The 8,761-nt window shown below is 39.2% G+C and overlaps 1 protein-coding gene across 1 annotated transcript in view; it reads right to left on the bottom strand.

Moving 5' to 3' along the window:
* Window positions 1-2,910, bottom strand: part of RALB (RAS like proto-oncogene B) — a 51,934-nt gene extending 49,024 nt beyond the window's left edge. Inside the window, exon 1 of the mRNA XM_019470946.1 lies at window positions 2,828-2,910. The gene's annotated coding sequence lies outside the window, so the exon portion shown is untranslated. The remainder of the gene's footprint in view (window positions 1-2,827) is intronic.
* Between the last annotated feature and the right edge of the window lie 5,851 nt (window positions 2,911-8,761).

The following is an 8,761-nucleotide window of genomic DNA, read 5'->3' as shown; positions in this document are numbered from 1 at the left end:
GCGGCTTTTGCTTTACCTATTAAACTGTTCTTATCTCAACCCACGAGTTTTCTCACTTTCACTCTTCCGATTCTCTTCCCCATCTCACCGCGGGGGGGAGGGGGGGGGAGCGAGTGAGCAGCTGTGTGGTGCTTAGTTGCTGGCTGGGGTTAAACCACAAGAACAACAAAGACATTGCTGTGAGTTTTAAGTGTGTTCCTTATTTTTTTTGCGGAGGTCTGCTTGAGTATATTTTTAGAGTTCAGGATTACTGTAAACAAAACATATTCAGCTGCTATGTGAAGCAGTATCTGAACACGAAAGACTAAAAAAGTCCTAAGCAAGGAAAACTTTTGCAAGTATTTCAGCTGCTTAGGTGATTAAAACGTAATACTCCAATATGAAATTGAGAACAATTATTTTAATCAGTTAAGGACTTTGTTCAACTTTAGAGTTAAGTCTGGTTTGATGATTAAAATACAGGGCAAGGAACCAGAAGACATAAACTCTATTTTCAGCGTTAGCACTGACTCACTGTGTGATATTAAGCAAGTCACTTAATTTAACTGTCTCACTCTCTGTCTCACCTGTAAAATGAGGGCACCTACCTCACAAGTTCTTTGTGAGATTAGTTAATTAAACATTTGCTGCACACCTAACATTTCTTGGATGTAAGGTGGTGGAAAATTTATTATTAAACACATATAATAAACAGGACACAAGAGCAGGGCTGGGTGGTTTCTATAAAGGAAACTCACATCTCTTTCATCTTCAAATTTTTTAAGCATGACAACGAAATAATTAACTACAGGAAAAACTGTGGGTAAAGCCCTTGAAAAGAGTTTGTAAACTGAAAAAAAGCATAGCCACAAACTAGACAGACCAAACTATAACTAAGAATAAAAAGAACATTGTTATTCTTCAGTAGAGCACACAATTGAAAGACTAAGATGAGTTTTTCTCTCCTATGATGTATAAGCAAATTTACTTCTAATGGAAGTGAAAGGCATCAGATTTAAATCTGGAGAAAGGAAATAATAATGTTTCTTTAAAAACTCACATTTTTTACTGAACTCATTGCCACATGACATCATTGGAACCAAGATCTCAGTGAATTCAAGAAACAAACATTTATATGGAAATGTGAATATCCACTGTGATATTATATGAAATGAAAGAGTTAAAAAACCCCTCATGTTGCACAGTACAAGTCAACTAATAGCTGATAGGCATTAAAAAAAATCTCCTGTGAAGCCTATTTGACAGCTGATCACTCTGGACTGACTTACAACTGTATCAGAAGCACCTAGTACAGGTTGCTGTTGGAGGCAGAACCCTGGAGTAGGTGGACTAATGGTCGCCTCTAGTACAGCAATCTCGATGCTACCGAGGCTAGACGGAGCAGCACATGAGCACATCTTTAGCATCCTTCTACTCTTATCTTAACTATGTTGAAGAAAATGGCAGGTTTGTACTGTCATAAAATTAACTACATCAGCAACAGAAGAGGGTCCAGCAACTTTTAACTGAAGAGGAGTTTTTACCTCACAATGCAGTTTAGCAGATAAGAAAAAGCAATGATTTTTACTAACATTGTGCTGTGACCCTATGAATGAGCTGATCAAAACCACAGTGAGGAAAGAAAAAATGGATAAAGTAGTGTCATCAATGACATATTCAAAGGTTATGTGTTTCCTGTGTAGTTGCTTGCCTCACCAAAGACCATGTGGGGAAAGGACACAACTTACTTGCACTTTTCTGAAGCTAGTTATTGTTATCTTAAATATTCACAAAAATATCACTACTACTTTCTGTTGGTTCCACTCAAAACAGAGTGAGGCCTTTATGTAAAGCATGGTCAAAAGTATTTTACAACTTTGGAATGAAGTTGGTGTTTGGTACTCTACCAGGGCAACATGCACGGGAAAATTCAGATTTTCTATCCTTTTAAAATCAACTTTCTATGTTAATAAATAACTTCTACAGTATCATTTGATAGATATAAATGCAAGCTGATTATTTACTTTCATTGTAACATTTTTTACACTGCAAATTCTGGATCATACTAAGGTATTCATACACTATAAATGTAACTATAAATATATTATTGATATATTTAACAAGTTTCTACTAAATTAGCATTGCAGAGTCATCCAGACAAAACCTTAGGCCCTCCACCAAGAATGGCAGAGCCTTTAGCTCTGCGTTTCAGAGCTAAAGACCAAGATGGAGAAGAGCAGCAGTAACACCACCACCACCACGCGTTATGTAGTTATACTAAAAAGAATCAGTGACTCACTGTTAATGGTTACTTGGCCTGTATGCTTTAGGGGTGAGTGGAGGTTAGTGCAGAAAAATAGTTCTTTTATTCTCCTTTTATTTTGCTTATTACTAGCTAGTACTACTGCATTCATTAAGTCAAACAAGATTAAGAATAAACAAGAGGTGCTTGTCATCCAGCATTAATACAATGCCATGTGCTCACGCACAGCTGCTTGTGCGTACATTTTAACAGCTGTTTTTTCCTGTCTGTCCACGGTGAATGGGTATGTCGCCTTGCAGAGTACGTGTACCTTGGCCCTTTCCTACACCCAGCCCACACCTTTAATCCAGTCTCTGCACCCTGAGAGCCTCCTGTGTTGCTGCTATCCCTTTTCTCACCCCAGCTGGGCCAGGAATCTCCTTTCTCTTCTCACTTCAGTGATGGAAAACGACAGCAAGTTCTCCTTTCACTTGTATTTGTGTCCCTAACTGCACACACGCGTAAATATATAGAGAAGTGATCTTTCTCCGATGCAACTTTACAAACTAGATAGATAGACTCTTTTCTTTCTTAGCTGATACTCACTGTGCTTAAAGGGTCGTTCGTCCTAGAGCAGCAATTTCTTAAGGAGTATGAATAAGGCAGGCAGGCGGACGATGGCAGAAGCAGCTCCACTACAGTATGACAGACCAATTCACACAATGACTGTAGCTGGACTCCTTCTAGTGCCTCAGAAAGCTGCAAGAAAAGGGAAGGGCTCAGGATATGATATCATGCACTCATTCTAAAAACAAGGAAACTGTTGTAGATGATTGAAAAAGTAACAGCTTAAAAATTCCTGAATGGCCAATAACAGAAAATTACTCTTCTGTTTCACCTTCCCTACCCTCTCCAGTGAAAAGTTTCAATAAATATAAATGACAAACTTCTTAGAAAATAATATTTACATCATTACTAGGACTAGCCTAAGAGATGTTTAACAGCCGAGCCACCTCAGAGCATTGCTTCCTGTGGCCTGGCGTTGTCTGTTGTCTGTGCTTATGTCAGATCTTAAGCTTTGACCTTGTTACCAGGTCTGTTCAGGCAAATACAGCAGTCCCCAGCATAGCTGGCTCTGCAGCCGCAGTTGGGTTTGCATAAGCAACAAGGACCCATGTGTATCTACTCCTTGGCAGTACCCTGACTTGTTTATTGCCTTTTTCAGTGAAATTAAAATCTTCTAAAGCACCAAAGTGACTTAGGAATCCAATTAATATTTTCTAAAGCAATGTAAGCAAACAGGCTTGTAAATCTTATGGAAAGTCAATGTGATTTTGTGCAGATTTGCTGGGGTAAGTTTTACTCCTTAGATCCCTTTCTAATTGCAAGTCTGCTTTAGAAATAATAATCCATTTACAGGGCTATATTATTATAAATTTATTTCCCAGGTCATCATTTACAGCCTTTAAAAAAGAAATTAATAAACATTTGAAGCAAAGCAGATGTTCTAACTCAGCACAATTGTTCTTAACCTGGATTTAGCTTTGAAGTTTGCTGTTTCTATTTCAGATCCAAAGAAGCACCTGCGTGCCTAGAAGCTTGTCTGTTCTTTCCAGCTTTATCAATTGGTCTAATAAGTCACTCATTTTTCTCTCAAGTTGTCAGGATATTTTTGTTTCTGTTATAATCCCATAAAACACTCTCAGAAGAAAATTTAGCACAGCCTTCAAGCACACAACATTTTTGTGTTGTGTTTGGAATTGCTAAATTCTCTGTTATGGCAGTCATTGTGCTTGCCTCTCAGATTTCTTTTTTGTGTTAAATATTTCCTGTGATTTTTTTCATGTAATTCATCCCAGACTCAGCATTAAGGCCACCCATGAGTGATATATTGTAGTTTACTATAATTTTCAAGCTCCTGTATTGGTTTTTGGTTTAATGGCTTGGATTTTGGGGAACTTTATCATATTAAAGCAGTTTAGTGATTGGGCATTTTATGTTTCGGTATTTGTCAGTACCCTTCTACTGAGCTGTGCAACAGGGTGTTGCTCTTGAAGCTCTGTTGTTTAAACAGAAATATTTTGCTGCCAGGTTTCTTGTTCTATTTGTGCCCTTTGTTACTGGACTTTCAATTTCAGGAACTTGTTCTATTTAAGAGGATAGTGGAAGAACAATACTTTATAATATAATATTTTTTAAACAGATGCTGGTATTATCAATGCTTGTTTATTCAGTGGTGATGTGTCTCCTAAATAAACCAGCAGTAGTAGTAAAATAAACTGGAACGCAACCATTTTCTTCATAAGGATTCTAGGGATTTTTTAACTACTTGTACTTCTGAATCAAGGATCAATCATCTTTAGTTGTTCTGTGTAGTAGAGGGTAGTGACATCTCAAATTGGGCAAACATAAATTGTTTGTGAGGTTGGGCAGTGTGAATTAAGATCACTAATACATTCACTTTTGCAGAATTTGGGAAGTCCCTTCTCAAAAACTGGTATACAGTTTACATTTACATTTTTGTTTTTCTGCTTGTGCCTTGATTTTTAGAAGTACTATAGAACCTATATAGGTGATCACCTGGATTTGAGAAGATGTCCCACAACAGCATAGACTTGTCACAGCTCCAGGTTTGATTTGGACATTTCATGTATTGACACACTGGAATGCAAACCATACTCTTAAATGTTCAGAGGATGAGGGAGCTGGAACTGCTGCTTGCGATGAAGGGAGCAGGGCAATTCTGGCCTGTTCCTACTCCTCTCTGGCCCCCCGACAAGGTTGCTCTACAGCATGCATCTGGCTGCAGCACCTGGGTCATTGCTCAGCCCAAGCTCTGAGGAGGTGGGGTACTGCCTGCATCGTGCTCCTAATCTCAATCCGCAGGAAATAAAACAGATGGTACCTTGGAATATTCCAACTGAGGATATTCTGAAGACAACACACAAATTAGTAATCAGGCCTTGAGTCCAGACAGATGAAGCAAGCCTAGACTAACCACAGGCATGTTGGTGTTGATTTTCTTCTTGGTTCTTTACTGATTTTAACATCCATCTGACTTCATCCTGGATTACTTCAGTGCGAGCAAGATGAAAAGCAGACTAATTGTACAGAGCTCTGGTTTATTTTGTTGTATTCCTTTTTCTTCTTGCCAGAAGACCATCTTTCTCTTAGATTATTGTGTTGCTTCCTCTTCCTATTTTCCTTCAAGATTTAGTTAGAATTATGGAATCGTGAAATAATTTTCATTAGGAGGAATCACTGGAGATCATCTGGTCCTTTACCCACTCAAAACAGGGCCATCTTCAAAGTTCGGTCAGGTTGCTTAGTGCCTTGCCTGGTCCAGGTGTGAACATCTCCAAGGGTGGACATTCCAGTCTCACTGGGCATCCTGTTCAAGGGTTTGACCACCCTGACTGTGAAGTTCATACGAAGTGTAACTCACATTCCTCTGTGCATATATAAGGCTGGGATGTTTCCCCACGTTAACATACAGCATCTAGTAGTAAACTTGTCTGGGGAAGTAGTTTGGAGCTTGGGAAACAGGAGGGAGGGAACTATAATATGGGGAAATGAGGAAAATCCAAGATTTTAGTTTTATAGAAGGCAGTAGGAGAGACAGTGGTAAGCAAGAGTAAAAGGGATCATGGCAGGGAGGGAGAAAAGAAAGGGCTGTTTCACAGGTCAGGCAAGGCTGCGTATGGGAGGATAACTTGGATGATGAGAAGGCAGCAGGACCATAACTAAAATGGTCACCACCTCCAGATTTGGGTACCTCTTACATCCCTAAATAAATCTTCAACAGTGTGCCATAGCTAAAAATATCTTGCCAGTTCCGGCATGAAGTTGATTACAGGAGCTTGCAGTTCATTTTGCCTTCTTAGGTTCCCTGTGCAATTTCAGTTGGATAGTACACTTCACATTTAAGACAGTGCAGATATTTTGGTCTGCTACTGTTCTGTTCCAGAGAAAGTTGCCTTTTTGTAGAGAGAGGTACAGGTTCTGCAGCATACAAACATAGACAACACACAACATTTATACCGGAGTTTGTTTATAGATAACTCCAGTTTCGATCACAATTAATCCTTTCAGAGATCTCTGGACTAAAAGACGCTTTATAAATATATGCAAAGATTGTTCTTCATGACAATACCAAGGAGTTGGAGCAGCGATGAGAAATTTTAGTAGTGAGCACTGTGAGGTATAAATCATTTTCCAACACTAATAAAAAGGAAAAACAGAAATTGAAGAATTCTTTTCCTTTGCTGATGATTTAATTGCTCAGGAAAATTCAGTATGACTGTCAAAATTGCTCTCAGGTGTCCAAGTGCAACACTAGCAGCAATTGTGTTTTGCAGTAGCAGAAAGCAAAGAGGAATATGAACGTGTGAAAACAGGGAAAAGATCTTTAAGAAGGGTGAGATGAGTTTGTGTTCCTAAAAACTAAAGTCTAGGTGCTTTAGAATAGGAAATCACATTTAGTGATGTAAACATGTTAAACTGATGAGTCCTCACAATACCGTTGTGAAGTAGGGAAGGATTATGCCTTGTTTTGACAGATGGAGAAACACGGACAGAAAAAGCTAAGTTCTTACCAGGATCCTTGCCAGCTTCTTTCAAAGTAATTTCCAAGGAAGATATTTCCCTGCAGAAAGCTTGTAGCTACGGATGTCTCTCCAAGTTTCCCTCTTACTATGGGAGAACAGAGATGGTCATAGGTCAACACCTACTGGCCTGGCCTTTTTTGGAGCCCTGACTGGATTATAATCTAAACAGAGAACAAGCAGAAACAACCTTTTCTATATGATGACTCACCTTGCCAGAGGAAGATTAGTCAATGGAAATTTGTGTCTGCCTGTACTAGTTAGTGAATATGTACCCATCCCTGCATAAGGCCAGGGGCAAAGCACTAGGGCAGCGGGAGTGGAAGCCTGAGTTGAGTAGTCATAGCTTTTTTCTTGTTGGCACTCCAACATCAACAGAAGTATGAGCAGAGGAGTCCTAGGCTGATTTCCAGCATTGTAACAGACCTTACGCTTGAAGGATGTCAGGTGCTGAGTCTCAGCTCTCCCATTTACCCTTTCCGCTCACGATCTGTGCAAGGCATACTCCAACCTTTCCCCAAAACACGCTCTTTTCACCTAATCTTGGGTCAGTACAGGACTGCTAATTTTTCCTAGATCTTTTCACAAGGGCAATTATTCAGTCTAAAGACGATGTAACTTTAGATTCATTTTGTACTGTCCTATTAATCAGTGAAGTGGCAATGTGGTAACCAGAACCTTGTAGTAGCAAAGGTAAGTAGAGATTTAAGAAGTCGTTACCTTCTCATTTAATAAACATTCGTTAAAATGCCAGCCCTCTTCTTTTTCTTCATTCTGGTAGTTGACCACAGTTGCATCAGGGTACTTCATATGGTCAGGTGTACCTTGGCTTTGCCATTCTTTCCCAGAAGTGTCTGAAATAGAGAAACTTGATTATTTGCCAGCTAAAACAAATTCAGTTCATTTTTCCCTAATACTGGTAAATACAGTTTGAATGTTGTCAGCAACAGGGTTTTGCTATATCTGTGTTCACATCCTAAATATAGCCTTCACAAGAGGTCCAAATAGAAAAATCCTTTGGAAGCTCTCTTCATTGCAACTTCTCTCTACAATGAACTATTGTTGAAGCAAATCTGGAGATAAATGGGATCTCAACAATGTAACTTTGTGCCTGCTAGTGCACCTAAAACTTCAGGAGTTTAAAACCTGCAAACTCTCTCACATAAATAAAGGCTGCTAACACCTCTCTCTAAAGAAATACTTTCATTAATCTTAATGATCCAGGGACTATCATATACGCAGTGTGTTCACTACTCATTAATCATAGGACGTTAATAAAGTCCCTGCCTCCAGTGTACCTTGATGAAACAATAAATTCTGTAAATTCAACCCCCCACAACATCAGCCTGAACCACTGGACCCAATCTCTGTCTCCCAAGCTCCTAATGCAATCTGAGCAGTGTTTAAATAACTGTTCCTATATCATTTTAATGGCACATACATAGGCTGAGAATCCCTCTCTGAACTTTAGCATAGCATATGGACCTAGAACTGGTGTGTCAGAATGGGAGAACCCTTCGCTTGCTTATTCATGGTTTTCTTAGTTTCACCAAGGCCTACAAGCTTCTAGTTTAGCCTGTTCAGAGGGAAAAAGGAAGACAAAATCCACTTGTTTAGCAAAGGGTTTTCTTTATCATCACTTCTTACCCATAAAAAAAAAAACCTCCTGAGTTACACATCTTTGCAAAATAACAAGTGATTTGTCTTTTCTCAGTCTGATCTCACTCCTGTGGCTTCCAGGTTTTATCAGCGTCTCAGGTGAGACAGAATGCCTCCTGTTGCTCTCTCCAGATTATTTGTCTTAATATTTGGCAATGATTTGCTCTCATTTGCAGAGAAGCCTCCCTCTTTATATATAGGCTGCCTCTTTTTGTCATATGCTCCAGCCAAAACACTCCAGCTCCATCTGCATAAATTGAATTAGTTGTTTTGTGGG

The sequence above is a fragment of the Aptenodytes forsteri genome, unplaced genomic scaffold (assembly GCF_000699145.1).
Source record: "Aptenodytes forsteri isolate BGI_AS27 unplaced genomic scaffold, ASM69914v1 Scaffold255, whole genome shotgun sequence".
Taxonomy (NCBI): Eukaryota; Metazoa; Chordata; class Aves; order Sphenisciformes; family Spheniscidae; genus Aptenodytes; species Aptenodytes forsteri.
Note: the sequence above shows the minus strand (reverse complement) of the source record. Positions and strands in the feature narration are given on the sequence as shown.